Source organism: Bufo gargarizans, chromosome 3, assembly GCF_014858855.1.
Source record: "Bufo gargarizans isolate SCDJY-AF-19 chromosome 3, ASM1485885v1, whole genome shotgun sequence".
NCBI lineage: Eukaryota > Metazoa > Chordata > Amphibia > Anura > Bufonidae > Bufo > Bufo gargarizans.
The window spans coordinates 382,392,730-382,408,698 of NC_058082.1; positions in this window are offsets into that span (position 1 = coordinate 382,392,730).

Below are 15,969 nucleotides of genomic sequence, written 5' to 3' on the forward strand. Positions count from 1 at the left end.
TTCCTTGATAGTCTTGAGATTTCATTGTACCCTGCACAGATTCAAGACACCCTGTGCCAGACGCAGCAAAGCAGCCCCAGAACATAACAGAGCCTCCTCCATGTTTCACAGTAGGGACAGTGTTCTTTTCTTGATATGCTTCATTTTTTCGTCTGTGAACATACAGCTGATGTGCCTTGGCAAAAACTTCGATTTTTGTCTCATCTGTCCACAGGACATTCTCCCAGAAGCTTTGTGGCTTGTCAACATGTAGTTTGGCATATTCCAGTCTTGCTTTTTTATGATTCGTTTTCAACAATGGTGTCCTCCTTGGTCGTCTCCCATGTAGTCCACTTTGGCTCAAACAACGACGGATGGTGCGATCTGACACTGATGTTCCTTGAGCATGAAGTTCACCTTGAATCTCTTTAGAAGTCTTTCTAGGCTCTTTTGTTACCATTCGGATTATCCGTCTCTTAGATTTGTCATCAATTTTCCTCCTGCGGCCACGTCCAGGGAGGTTGGCTACAGTCCCATGGATCTTAAACTTATGAATAATATGTGCAACTGTACTCACAGGAACATCTAGTTGCTTGGAGATGGTCTTATAGCCTTTACCTTTAACATGCTTGTCTATAATTTTCTTTCTGATCTCTTGAGACAGCTCTTTCCTTTGCTTCCTCTGGTCCATGTCGAGTGTGGTACACACCATATCACCAAACAACACAGTGATTACCTGGAGCCATATATATATGGCTGATTACAAGGTTGTAGACACCTGTGATGCTAATTAGTGGACACACCTTGAATTAACATGTCCCTTTGGTCACATTATGTTCTGTGTTTTCTAGGGGTACCATCATTTTTGTCCATGCCTGTTTCATGAGTTTATTTTTTTACATAATTCTGTTGAAGCATGGTTGAAAAACAATGTCTGACTTTCATTGGTTAACATTTATAGAATTTTAATTTATTATTACTTTTGTCAGATTAAAGTTATTTCTGTGACCATTGTGACTTTTTCTTTCATTGACCAAAGGGTACCAACAATTTTGTCCACGTCTGTATATATATATATATATATATATATACAAAATGATGCCAACATAAAGTAGACATATGGAGAATGTTAAGTAATATATATATTTTCTGAGGTATCATTTTCTGTTTTAAAAGCAGAGAAATGGAAGATTTTTTTAAATTGAGAATTTTTCTACATTTTAGGTAAATTTGGGATGTTTTCAAAAATAAAGGTGAAATATTGACTCAAATTTATGACCGTCATAAAGTACAATGTGTCACGAGAAAACTATCTCTGAATGGGTTGGATAAGTAAAAGCATTCCAAAGTTATTACCACATAAAGGAACGCGGGTCAGATTTGCAAAATTTAGACGTGGTCAATGATCCTTGGTCATGAAAGGGTTAAAAAAAAATATTGCATCACAGACTGAGATTTGGTCAGTTTCTAGGTTCGTCGACTAGTAACTAGAGTTGAGCGAACACCTGGATGTTCGGGTTCGAGAAGTTCGGCCGAACTTCCCGGAAATGTTCGGGTTCATTCAAATTTGGGTAGCCTCGCAATATAATGGTAAAATAAAAATAGGATTGAATGAGGAAGTGCCCTGGAGTACAATAATATATGGTTAAGGGGAGGTAGTTAATGTCTAATCTGGACAAGGGACGGACAGGTCCTGTGGGATCCATGCCTGGTTCATTTTTATGAACATCAGCTTGTCCACATTGGCTGTAGACAGGCGGCTGCGTTTGTCTGTAATGACACCCCCTGCCGTGCTGAATACACGTTCAGACAAAACGCTGGCCGCCGGGCATGCCAGCACCTCCAAGGCATAAAAGGCTAGCTCTGGCCACGTGGACGATTTAGAGACGCAGTAGTTGAATGGGGCTGAACCATGAGTCAGTACGTGGAGGGGTGTGCACACGTACTGTTCCACCATGTTAATGAAATGTTGCCTCCTGCTAACACGTTGCGTATCAGGTGGTGGTGCAGTTAGCTGTGGCGTGTTGACAAAACTTTTCCACATCTCTGCCATGCTAACCCTGCCCTCAGAGGAGCTGGCTGTGACACAGCTGCCTTGGCGACCTCTTGCTCCTACTCTGCCTTGGCCTTGGGCTTCCACTTGTTCCCCTGTGACATTTGGGAATTCTCTCAGTAGCGCGTCTACCAACGTGCACTTGTACTCGCGCATCTTCCTATCACGCTCCAGTGCAGGAAGTAAGGTGGGCACATTGTCTTTGTAGCGTGGATCCAGCAGGGTGGCAACCCAGTAGTCCGCACACGTTAAAATGTGGGCAACTCTGCTGTCGTTGCGCAGGCACTGCAGCATGTAGTCGCTCATGTGTGCCAGGCTGCCCAGGGGTAAGGACAAGCTGTCCTCTGTGGGAGGCGTATCGTCATCGTCCTGCCTTTCCCCCCAGCCATGCACCAGTGATGGACCCGAGCTGCGTTGGGTGGTGCCACCCCGCTGTGACCATGCTTCATCCTCATCCTCCTCCACCTCCTCCTCATCCTCGTCCTCCAGTAGTGGGCCCTGGCTGGCCACATTTGTACCTGGCCTCTGCTGTTGCCAAAAACCTCCCTCTGAGTCACTTAGAAGAGACTGGCCTGAAAGTGCTAAAAATGACCCCTCTTCCTCCTCCTCCTCCTCCTGGGCCACCTCCTCTTCCATCATCGCCCTAAGTGTTTTCTCAAGGAGACATAGAAGTAGTATTGTAACGCTGATAACGGCGTCATCGCTACTGGCCATGTTGGTGGAGTACTCGAAACAGCGCAACAGGGCACACAGGTCTCGCATGGAGGCCCAGTCATTGGTGGTGAAGTGGTGCTGTTCTGTAGTGCGACTGACCCGTGCGTGCTGCAGCTGAAACTCCACTATGGCCTGCTGCTGCTAACACAGTCTGTCCAGCATGTGCAAGGTGGAGTTCCACCTGGTGGGCACGTCGCATATGAGGCGGTGAGCAGGAAGGCCGAAATTACGCTGTAGCGCAGACAGGCGAGCAGCAGCAGGATGTGAACGCCGGAAGCGCGAACAGACGGCCCCCACTTTATGCCGCAGCTCTGACATGTCGGGGTAGTTGTGAATGAACTTCTGCACCACCAAATTCAGCACATGCGCCAAGCAAGGGATGTGCGTCAAACTGGCTAGTCCCAGAGCTGCAACGAGATTTCGCCCATTATCACACACCACCAGGCCGGGCTTGAGGCTCACCGGCAGCAACCACTCGTCGGTCTGTTGTTCTATACCCTGCCACAACTCCTGTGCGGTGAGGGGCCTGTCCCCCAAACATATGAGTTTCAGAATGGCCTGCTGACGTTTACCCCGGGCTGTGCTGAAGTTGGTGGTGAAGGTGTGTGGCTGACTAGATGAGCAGGTGGAAGAAGAGGAGGAGGAAGTCGAGTAGGAGGAGGTGGCCACAGGAGGCAAAGAATGTTGCCCTGCGATCCTTGGCGGCGGAAGGACGTGCGCCAAACAGCTCTCTGCCTGGGGCCCAGCTGCCACTACATTTACCCAGTGTGCAGTTAGGGAGATATAGCGTCCCTGGCCGTGCTTACTGGTCCACGTATCTGTGGTTAGGTGGACCTTGCCACAGATGGCGTTGCGCAGTGCACACTTGATTTTATTGGATACTTGGTTGTGCAGGGAAGGCACGGCTCTCTTGGAGAAGTAGTGCCGGCTGGGAACAACATACTGTGGGACAGCAAGCGACATGAGCTGTTTGAAGCTGTCTGTGTCCACCAGCCTAAATGACAGCATTTCATAGGCCAGTAGTTTAGAAATGCTGGCATTCAGGGCCAGGGATCGAGGGTGGCTAGGTGGGAATTTACTCTTTCTCTCAAATGTTTGTGAGATGGAGAGCTGAACGCTGCCGTGTGACATGGTTGAGATGCTTGGTGACGGAGGTGGTGGTGGTGTTGGTGGTACATCCCCTGTTTGCTGGACGGCAGGTGCCAACGTTCCTCCAGAGGCGGAGGAAGAGGCCGAGGCGGCAGCAGCAGAAGGGGCCGAGGCGGCAGCAGCAGAAGAGGTAGCAGGGGGAGCCTGAGTGACTTCCTTGGTTTTAAGGTGTTTACTCCACTGCAGTTCATGCTTTGCATGCAGGTGCCTGGTCATGCAGGTTGTGCTCAGGTTCAGAACGTTAATGCCTCGCTTCAGGCTCTGATGGCACAGCGTGCAAACCACTCGGGTCTTGTCGTCAGCACATTGTTTGAAGAAGTGCCATGCCAGGGAACTCCTTGAAGCTGCCTTTGGGGTGCTCGGTCCCAGATGGCGGCGGTCAGTAGCAGGCGGAGTCTCTTGGCGGCGGGTGTTCTGCTTTTGCCCACTGCTCCCTCTTTTGCTACGCTGTTGGCTCGGTCTCACCACTGCCTCTTCCTCTGAACTGTGAAAGTCAGTGGCACGACCTTCATTCCATGTGGGGTCTAGGACCTCATCGTCCCCTGCATCGTCTTCCACCCAGTCTTGATCCCTGACCTCCTGTTCAGTCTGCACACTGCAGAAAGACGCAGCAGTTGGCACCTGTGTTTCGTCATCATCAGAGACATGCTGAGGTGGTATTCCCATGTCCTCATCATCAGGAAACAGTGGTTGTGCGTCAGTGCATTCTATGTCTTTCACCGCTGGGGAAGGGCTAGGTGGATGCCCTTGGGAAACCCTGCCAGCGGAGTCTTCAAACAGCATAAGAGACTGCTGCATAACTTGAGGCTGAGACAGTTTCCCTGGTATGCATGGGGGTGATGTGACAGACTGATGGGGTTGGTTTTCAGGCGCCATCTGTGCGCTTTCTGCATAAGACATTGGTGGGAGATAATGTGAACGTGCTGGATCCACTGTCGGCCACCCAATTGACTAATGCCTGTACCTGCTCAGGCCTTACCATCCTTAGAACGGCATTGGGCCCCACCATATATCGCTGTAAATTCTGGCGGCTACTGGGACCTGAGGTAGTTGGTACACTAGGACGTGTGGATGTGGCAGAACGGCCACGTCCTCTCCCAGCACCAGAGGGTCCACTAACACCACCACGACCATGTCCACGTCCGCATCCCTTACTAGATGTTTTCCTCATTGTTATCGTTCACCACAACAACAAAAATATTATTTGGCCCAATGTATTGTATTCAAATTCAGCTGAATATAAATTTGAGGCCTAGTATTTAGGCGCTGGGTGACCGGTATAGATTTACTGACAGAATTAGACTTGGAAATGCACAGTAGCATGTGTGTGAAGTTATTCTGAATGACCCTATGTGCACCTTGAATATTATATACCCTTTTAGGGATAGATTTCAAATAGCTCTGATACATCAGAAACCACTAAATTATGAAATTGCTAAATTGGGAATTGTATTTCAACCCAGAACAAAAAATGTGCTTTGACGGACACTAAATAACTTGCCCAGCCAGAACAGTACAGCGGTAACGACAGATTTAGCGGGATTTACTGACAGAATTAGACTGGGATATGGCCAAAAAATAACCACACTATTGCTGGTTAAATGCACTTGGTGTGACAGCTTCACCCTGATGTAGGCTTTAGCCAAAAAACAACCACACCATTGAGGGTTAAATGCACTTGGTGACAGGCGCAGCTTGCCCCTGATGTAGTATATGGCCAAAAAATTAACAGACTATTCCTGGTTAAATGCACTTGGTGTGACAGCTTGACCAACCACACTACTGAGGGTTAAATGCACTTGGTGACGGGCGCAGCTTGCCCCTGAAGTAGTATATGGCCAAAAAATGAACAGACTATTGCTGGTTAAATGCACTTGGTGTGACAGCTTGACCAACCACACTACTGAGGGTTAAATGCACTTGGTGACGGGTGCAGCTTGCCCCAGATGTAGTATATGGCCAAAAAATAAACAGTCTATTGCTGGTTAAATGCACTTGGTGTGACAGCTTCACCCTGATGTAGGCTTTAGCCAAAAAACAACCACACCATTGAGGGTTAAATGCACTTGGTGACAGGCGCAGCTTGCCCCTGATGTAGTATATGGCCAAAAAATAAACAGACTATTGCTGGTTAAATGCACTTGGCGTGACAGCTTCACCCTGATGTAGGCTTTAGCCAAAAAACAACCACACCATTGAGGGTTAAATGCACTTGGTCGCAGCTTGTGCTGGCGCACCACAAGACACAAAATGGCCGCCGATCACCCCAGAAAAAAGTGACTGACAAACGGTCTGGGCAGCCTAAAAACAGTGAGCAATTGAGTATCAGCAGCTCAATGATCCACAGCTGCAGATCGATCAATTAATCAAGTCCTTTGGAGGAGTTAATCTGCCTAATCTCGCCCTACTGTCGCAGCCGCAACCTCTCCCTACGCTAATCAGAGCAGAGTGACGGGCGGCGCTATGTGACTCCAGCTTAAATAGAGGCTGGGTCACATGGTGCTCTGGCCAATCACAGCCATGCCAATAGTAGGCATGGCTGTGACGGCCTCTTGGGGCAAGTAGTATGACGCTTGTTGATTGGCTGCTTTGCAGCCTTTCAAAAAGCGCCAAGAAAGCGTCACAAAAGCGCCAAGAAAGCGACGAACACCGAACCCGGACTTTTACGAAAATGTCCGGGTTCGGGTCCGTGTCACGGACACCCCAAAATTCGGTACGAACCCGAACTATACAGTTCGAGTTCGCTCATCCCTACTAGTAACGTGTCCGTTCTTGCTGCCACTGCAAACCCAATATAGCCAGACATCTCCTGCACCTTCCCTGTTCATGTTTCATACTGTACTGCTGCCACCAACTGCTATTACCACCACACAGCCAGACATCTACAGCTTGTCCGTCATGTTTCATACTGCCACTAACTGCTAAGACCACCACACAGCCAGACATCTCCTGCACCTTGTCCGTCATGTTCCATACTGTAGATAGGCACTCTATATATGGAATCGGCAGATATGGCGGACTCTGGTGCAGTGATAGTGGTAAATTATTTATTCAGACTATAAAATATTCACAATATCAAACCATCACAAAATGGTGTAATCTAAAAATGTAAGATTCCTAAACTGTGTCACATAGAGATGTACTTTCAGATCTGTGTCACTCGTAGTATGGGAATCAATCAAATGTGAACCAAATACTGTTCGGATGAAAGTGCTCAAATATCCAGGTACAGTTTACAGTAATGAATCATAAATCATATATTTGGCATAGTTTCGCAACTGTGAATGTAGTGGGTCATATATGAATATACTTGCAAAATATGTTCATATGAGAGCAGTTTATAATAATGATGCACTTGCAGTTAGAGATAGATTGCGAAATATCCCCTATATTGCACAGAGCGGCAGTCTGGGTATATGTCACACACACGGGGTGGGGAAGTGACCACTGAGCTCCACCCGCACCCCTGTCCCTGCCTACTTGCCTTGCAAGTCCTTAGCTAAGAAAGTGCAGGGAAGACAAACAACAGAGTAGTCAACAAGCCGAGTCAAAACCAAGAGAGCAGTAAGGTACCGGAGGAGCAAGCAGAGGATCGTTGGGAGAAGCCGAAGTCAGAACCAGGAGGACACGCCAAGACAAATGGATGAGATGGACGGGAAATCAGACGCCAAGCAGGGACCAGGTAAGTATATCGCAGGAAGGACCTCAATAACAGGCAATCTGTGGCCAGCAGATTGCCTGTTTAAATAGGACTCTGGTGGAGTCATGTGATGTGGCCAGAGTCACATGACTCCTGAGTTCTAAAGCAGCCGAGCGGCAAGTGAGCAGCTCGGCGCTGAGCCCCATTGTGGATACCATGGGAGCCGGCGACGCTGATGACGCAAGCTTCTACACAGAGCGCATTGTGACAGTGCCCCCCCTCCACGCGAGGCCACCGGACCCACCCAAGGCCCCAGACGACATCTTCTCAGGATGTTCCACATGAAAATTTTTTACAAGTCTAGTAGCAGGAACATCCTTAGCTGGTACTCAGGACCTCTCCTCCGGTCCATAGCCTTTCCAGTGCACCAGGTACTGTAAGGATTTACGGATTCTCCTAACATCCAAGATTTTGGAAACCACAAACTCCATCATTAACCAGTACCAGCGGCGGAGCGGACTGTAAAGGAGCAACAGGAGCAATATCTTTTCTGAGCAGAGATTTGTGGAAGATGTCATGGCTGTGGAAAGATTCAGGCAGCTTCAATCTAAAAGATATTAGATTAATTTCCTCCGTAATCTCGCACGGACCTATAAAGCGAGGCGCAAACTTTTTGGAGGCCACCTTAAGAGGTACATTTTTTTGAAGATAGCCACACCTTCTCCCCAACCTGAAAATCCATCCGTTAGAACGTTTCTTATTTGCTTAGATTTTTTTATTGTTTTGAGTTTTTTCTAGGTTTGACTGAACCCAAGCCCAAAGTTCTGACAAGATCTTATCCGCCTCAGGGTTAGATGAGGAAATGGATGACCCAGAATGAAAACGAGGATGGAAACCGTAATTACAAAAAAAATGGGAAGACACCAGCGGAGGAATTCACATGGTAGTTTATCGCAAATTCTGCAAAAGTAAGGTACCTAACCCATAACTGTTGATCATCAGAGACATATTACCCGAGAAACTGTTCTACAGACTGATTAAGTCATTCTGTCTGCCTGTTACTCTCAGGATTATAGGCAGATGAGAAAGACAACAAGATTTGGCTCCTCTGACAGAAGGCTCTCCAAAATCTAGACACGAACTGGACACCCCTATCAGACACAATGTTCTCGGGAACACCATGTAAATGTACAATTTGTTCCACAAATACAGAGTCTTAGGATCAGGAAGCTTAGCAAGAGGAACAAAGTGTACCTTCTTACTGAAGCTGTCGACCACTACCCAAACCACAGTTTTACCCTCTGCAGGTGGCAGGTCTGTGATGAAATCCATAGAAATATGAGACCAGGGTCTACTGGGAATGGGTAGGGGTCACAACTCACCAGCAGGACGAGTTCTAGGGGTTTTAGACTTGGCACACACCTCTTTAGTACTCTCGATACCAGGATGTCCACAGAAAACAGAATCACGACACTCACCCAACAGTCGGAGACGGAATTGTTCAGGAACGGTGTGGGTGTCGGGGCCTGATGTTGTTCTGCCTTAATAGGAGCCGTAAGATCTTGGGACACTGCTGCTAAAAAGACATTAGCTTGTAATATGGTTTCAGGTGGTGCATCCGTCGGCTGAAAAGCACAGAAACTCTGAGATAGAACATCTGCCTTCACGTTCTTACTTCCTGTGATGGAAAAATTAAAACGTGTAAAAAAAACAATGCCCATCTGGATTGACGGGGATTCAACCTCTTAGCAGACTCAAGAAACATCAGATTTTTGTGATCAGTAACAACGGTAACACAATGTTGAGCCCCCTCAAGAAAATGCCTCCACTCCTCAAACGCCCATTTAATGGCCAGCAATTCACGATTCCCCACATCATAATTTCTCTCGGTTGGAGAAAATTTTCTGGAAAAGAAGACACAAGGCCTTAAATTGGTAAGACTGGAGGGGCCTTGTGAGAGAACCCGTCCCCCTTCTTCGTCCTCGGAGGTATCTACCTCCACAATGAAAGGTCTCTCTTGATCCGGTTGGATCAAAACAGGAACGCTACTGAAGGCCCTTTTAAGAATTTTAAATGCTTCAGTAGCTTCAACACACCAGTTCTCCAGGTCTGACCCTTTTTTGGTGAGGTCGGTCAAGGGCCTAGCAATTACCGAAAAATTCTTAATAAATCTACGGTAATAGTAAATCCTAAAAAACGTTGTAAGGCCTTTCTGACGATGGCCTTACCCAGTCCATAATTGCCAATACTTTGCTAGGATCCATTTTAAAAGAGTGAGGAGTGAGAACATATCCAAGATACAAAATTTCCTGTACCCCAAAAAACACATTTCTCCTGTTTGGCAGCCAATTGATTCTTCCTCAAAACCTCCAACATTTGTTTAACATGAGACACATGACTCTCAAAATCAGGAGCTAAAATCCAAACATCATCAAGGTAGACAATTATGAATTTACCCAAGAATTCTCAGAAAATATAATTCATAAAATTTTGAAACACAGCTGGTGCATTGCTGAGACCAAAAGGCATTACAAGATATTCAAAGTGTCCAGCTGGAGTATTGAAAGCTGTCTTCCACTCGTCTCCCTCCTTAATTAGAATTAAGTTATATGCCCCCTTCAAATCAATTTTAGAGAACCAGGAAGCCGCCATTACTTGATTAAACAAATCAAGAATCAACGGGAGGGAGTATTGATTCTTGATCGTAATCTTATTTAACTCCCAATAGTCGATACAAGGTCTGAGACCTAATAGGGATACAGAAGGCCTAATGTGTCTCTTAATGAATATAGAGAAAAAAACCGAACTGTAAGCGGTGTTGATACAATAAAATCGGGGGGTAAATGTCCACATGTGTAAAAACTGTATTCATTTTTTTATAAGCCGATATAGTCTTAATTTGGTATACCTTCTCTATGTATCGTTGATAATTCCAATATTAAGTCATGCGTTTATCGATTATGTCACATAGAGCTTTGGCATGTATATTTATACTTTACCGCTCCATCTTGCAGCTTCTCCGGGGTATTTCTTCTTCTTTAACCTGCCAGAACCTACGCGGCGTCCCACGTGATCCAGCCGCCTGCTCGTGGCGTCCCACGCTATGTTTGGAAGATATAACAGTGTTATCGATATTCTTTGTTTTGGGCAACTCTTTGTTACCCCTATATTCAAGCCACATGTATAGAGTACGAATATATTTGCTGTCCTTTTTACCAAACACGTTTCAGGGCCACAAAATGCCCCTTCCTTAGTGGTTACACAGCAAATCAGTCCATGTTTCTTTTATATGGTGAGTTTTCCTTCTCGCACAGATTTTTGGAAAAATTCGTAAAATTGGTAATCTTTAAAATCTGGGTTCTCAATCCAGCTGCTGACCTTAAGTCCACAATTTTTGATCATATTTATCTTTTTCTTTCACATGATATCATTCATATTATTTGTTTTTCTTATATAACTATGCAGTTAATATAAAACCGCATACACGTTATTGATGCATATTTCTTGCGTTAGTTAGCAATATCACTTTTTCATTTCTCCTTCTAATATATTATCTATCCGGCACTATAAATGATGGTAATCCTATGGCTGTGCTGTCAACATTTCTGTCAGAGCTCAGAACTTCTCATATGCTATAATTATAGTCCTGTCCTTCATATTGTATTGCTTTCTTTTTATTTTTAGAATAGATAAATACATATACATTTCACACCTCTAAAATGGTCTTAAAACTGATATAATGACCTTTCTATTGTTTATCCCCCTAAAACCGCACTTGCGTTAATGATGCGTTTTTCGTGCGTTAATCTAAAACATGCATCCAGGGGCGTGGCTAGGCAGACGAACGAGATGGCCGCTTGAGTGAAGAGCTCCTGCACCTCAGCGACTGCAATTTGGCCTGCTCGATCCTATCCACTGCAAAGACATTGCCCTTACACCCTCCCAGATGCTCTACTCCTCAGCAGTCACAATGGGGAAAACGAGGAAGCATTTACAGAAGATGCAAGACGGGAATCTTGAAAGTTATTTCGACTGGGGTCGATCTAAAGATGGCGCCGACAGAGCGGACAGGGCGGCAATGGGTTCCCCTATTAGCGCGATGTCACCAGCGCTCACGACCCGCTCTCCCTTCCCTACCGGACTTATCGGGTATCACTGACCTACTCCATGGGACTCCCCCGTCGCTACCACCGACTCCGGAGGAGGCCAGAGCTTCACGGCACGCCGCACTGAGGATCCAAGATGGCGCCCGCCCTCTGGCGCAACAAGATCAGCCGCTCAGCCTCCATCGCCCGCAGCCGACCTTGATGAATCCCGGCGGCCACATGCAGCTGAGTGAGTACACCCCTCACAACACGGGGCCCCTGGATCCCTTCCAATTACTCCCCACCTCAGATAAACCAGTCACTGAGGACTCTCTTAAAAACATGCTTCTAGCACTGAAATCCTCCCTGCAGGCTGATATGGCAGGACTGATTAACCCCCTAGCTGCCAGGCTACAAACCACAGAGGATAAGGTGCAACATGTGGAGGTGAAAATGGGTGAATTTGCTGCATCACAAAATGCCATAATTGATGCCCATAACGCCATGGCTGATGAGCTGGAGGCCCTCAAGTGGAAAATGGCAGACCTGGAAGATCGTTCCAGACGGAACAACATCAAATTTAGGGGTATCTCGGAAGATGTGGCTTCCCAAGATCTTCAAGCATACCTGAAGGGACTGATAAGGGCTCTCTTGCCGCAGATTCCAATGCCTGATATGATCATCGATAGAGCTCACAGGCTTCCCAAACCCCCACACTTGGGCCCTAATGTTCCGCGTGACACTTTAGCGCGCATACATTTTTTCCACACCAAGGAGGCAATTATGGCTGCACGAGGAATAAGACTGCGCTACCTGCTCCATACCAGAAGGTTAAACTCTTCACTGACCTCTCCATGGTCACCCTCCGACGGCGCAGAGCATTACAGCCTATTACAACTGCCCTTAGGGACAATGACTTCCCGTACAAATGGGGCTATCCTCTAAAGATCCTCGTCCGGAAGAATGGACAAACGCACACCATTAAGACCCTGGAGGAAGGGGAGCAGTTACTTCAACTCTGGCAGATCCCTTTGTCTTCCAGCAAAGTGGGTGCGGATCCCACCACCGCTGTTCCTGATACCCCGCTCATACCGGAGGACTGATCCCTTAAGAATGATGGCTAGCGTGCAGGGACTTCTGCTGTGGAGCTCAATAGCTCTGTCTACCGCATTGGGATTTCCCGTGTTCTATATTCGAGCGCTGACTTACCAAAGGTTCTGTTAGGTGCAGGTCCCCCTGTCACCATTACCTGTTTTGGTTTATTCCAATCTAGCATTGGACTTTCGCCCTGTCTTCACCTAGACGGTTATACCCGTCGTGTTCAATACCTACTGTATCGTAGACGGATATTTAAGTCTTATTTGTTTGTTATTCTTCCCTCCCTCCCTCTCTCCTCCCTCTCTTCCCTGTTGTAGAACCATATGTGCCTGTGATCTCTGTCTCATTGATATCAGACCCTGACATTGTGCTTCTTCATTTGATTCAAGGGTTGCATACAGTGGTTCCCTCTTAACATCATGGGCCTTAAGATCATGTCCCTTAATGTTAAGAGTCTTAACTGCCCTCAGAAGAGGTCTTATATGTGGAACGAAGCTCTGACAGCTAATGTTGATGTTTTATGTATTCAGGAGACCCATCTACTGCCAGCAGATGCTGACAGAGTGCGCCACTGTTTATTTCCTGTTATCCTGCAGTCGCATTGTGACAAGAAAAAGAGAGGTACCCTGATTGCGGTTAAAAACACTGTCGCCTATACCCATATTACATCCAAAATTAACCCACAAGGTCGCTATATCATTCTAGTCTGCTCTATCAACAGCATTGTATACACGCTGGTGAACCTATACGCCCCTAACTCACGCCAGTTAGCTTTCCTACACAAACTTATGCGCAATGTAAATAAGCTTAAACAAGGGAAAGTGGTTGTATGCGGAGACTTATATTCTGTTCTACGCCCTACAATTGACTCCTCATCATCTGCCAGGTGCTCGGATGCGGGAGTTGCTGCCTTCCTGCACTCTGAGGGCCTCACAGATGTGTGGAGAGCACAGCACAGCCTTGAGAGAGATTACACCTTTTTCTCCCCGATACATCTGTCCTACTCACGAATTGACATGTTCATGGTGGATCACGCAGCTTTACTCCATACTCTTTCCACTGACATTGGCCTAATTAAATGGTCCGACCATGCCCCGATTACTATTGTCTTAGAGGAGCAGTTTCAGTCCACTAGGCCCCCTATCTGGAGGAATAATACATTTCTTTTTAACAACCCAAAGCATGTATCTGAGCTTTCTGCACAGTTGACTGAATACTTCCAGTTCAACAATGGTTCAGTTTCTGATAAATTTGTCTTGTGGCAGGCCCACAAAGCGTATATGCGAGGCTCTCTAATCAAACTGAACTCTGTTGTGAGGAGGCTCAGAGAACGTGACATTACTCAGACATTGGAGGACATTGCTAGATTGGAAGCAACCAATAGGCCAGCTCCAACCTATCAATGCTCCACCAAGCTTAGGGAAGCCCGAAACAAGCTTAGCAGCTTACTCCTCCAAAACTATCACAAGTCCCTCCAACGGCTTCGTTCTAAATACTATTCTCAGAGCAACAAAGCTGGCAGACTCTTAGCTCAACAACTAAAATCCCAGCAGTCAAAATCAAAAATCCCCCATCTGGTGCACCCCGGGAATAAAGCAAAACTGACGGATCCCCGGGAAATCGCCAACCAATTAAAATTGTATCATCAGTCGCTTTACAACTTGAAGGAGACTGTCCCTCTCCCTGGTGATTACTCTACCTCGGTGGAGAGCTTCCTCACTCAAGCGTCTCTCCCTGCTCTCTCTCAGACACAACTGCAATCCCTTAACGCTCCATTCTCGCTTGTTGAAATTAATAAGGTTATCGGATCTCTCTAGATGGGTAAGTCCCCAGGTCCTGATGGACTCTCTAATGAGTATTTCCGCCACTTCCAAGGTATTATTGCTCCTTACATGCTTGACATGTTTCAGTTAGTACAGGATGGTTGTCTTTTTCCCCCGCATATGTTGGAAGCTCTCATAGTCACCATCCTGAAACCTGGCAAAGCCCCTGATGTGCCTCAGAATTTCCGCCCTATCTCGCTGCTTAACTCAGACTTGTTTAATTATGCCGAATTACGTAACCTCCCAATGCTTGCGATCACACTAGATGCGGAAAAAGCATTAGACCGCCTGCATTGGGATTACACGTTCTCTGCTCTCCGCCAGATGGGATTTTCGGGGCAGATATTGCAGACTATCCATAGCTTATATTCCTCTCCATCCGCGAGGGTCTGGGTTAATGGTGTGGTGTCGTATCCGTTTGCCATCACCAATGGATCCAGGCAGGGCTGCCCCTTATCTCCCCTATTGTTTATCCTGGCGTTGGAACCCCTGGCACAGTCCATAAGAAACTCGCCTTCAATAACCGGAATGGAAGTAGGGAGTAGATCCCATAAGATCACACTCTATGCGGATGATATTATACTTACGTTAACCAACCCCGGTGATTCGCTGGACGCCGCCCTTTCTATTATTTCACAATATGGGTCTATTTCCTACTATAAAATAAATAGTGCCAAGTCTCAAGCTTTACCTATCAATATCCCACTAGCTGAAATTGCCTCATTGAAATCCTCCCATGACTTAGACTGGCAGACTTCGGAGATCCCTTATTTAGGTGTTAAGATTACCTCTCCTTGCTCCTTGCTTTATAGTAGAAACTACCTCCCCCTTCTTGATACTATGCAGAGAGACCTTACCAGCTTTTCTATGAAAGCTTTATCCTGGGTGGGTAGAGTGGCGTCATTCCAAATGATGACCCTACCCAAGTTCATATACATTTTTCGAGCCCTCCCAATCCCAGTCCCTATGACTTTTATTAAAAAAGCACAGACCACCCTGGGTAAATACATTTGGGGTCCGACCAAACCTAGAGTAGCACGTACATTATTATCCAAGAAAAAGCAAGTTGGCGGATTAGGCCTTCCGGACTTTAGGGATTATTTTCAAGCAATAGCACTCTCTTTTGCCCGGGAATGGTGGATCCCAGATGACACGAAGGCCTGGATCCAGATTGAGCAACACACTATAAAATGCGCCTCATTGAAGGACTATCTGATCCATCTGTTGTGGAACCCATCCCAGCCACGTGAAGACTTACTGACGATAAGACTAGTTAGTAGCCTGTGGTCTTCTATCCACAAGATGCAGAAGGACACGGTAGCCACCCTTCTTACACAAGCCACTTTAGGAACATTGGAGCTAACCATTCCTGACATGAATTTGATTGTCTGGCGTGAGAGAGGGATCACCTTGATCTCACAGATTATG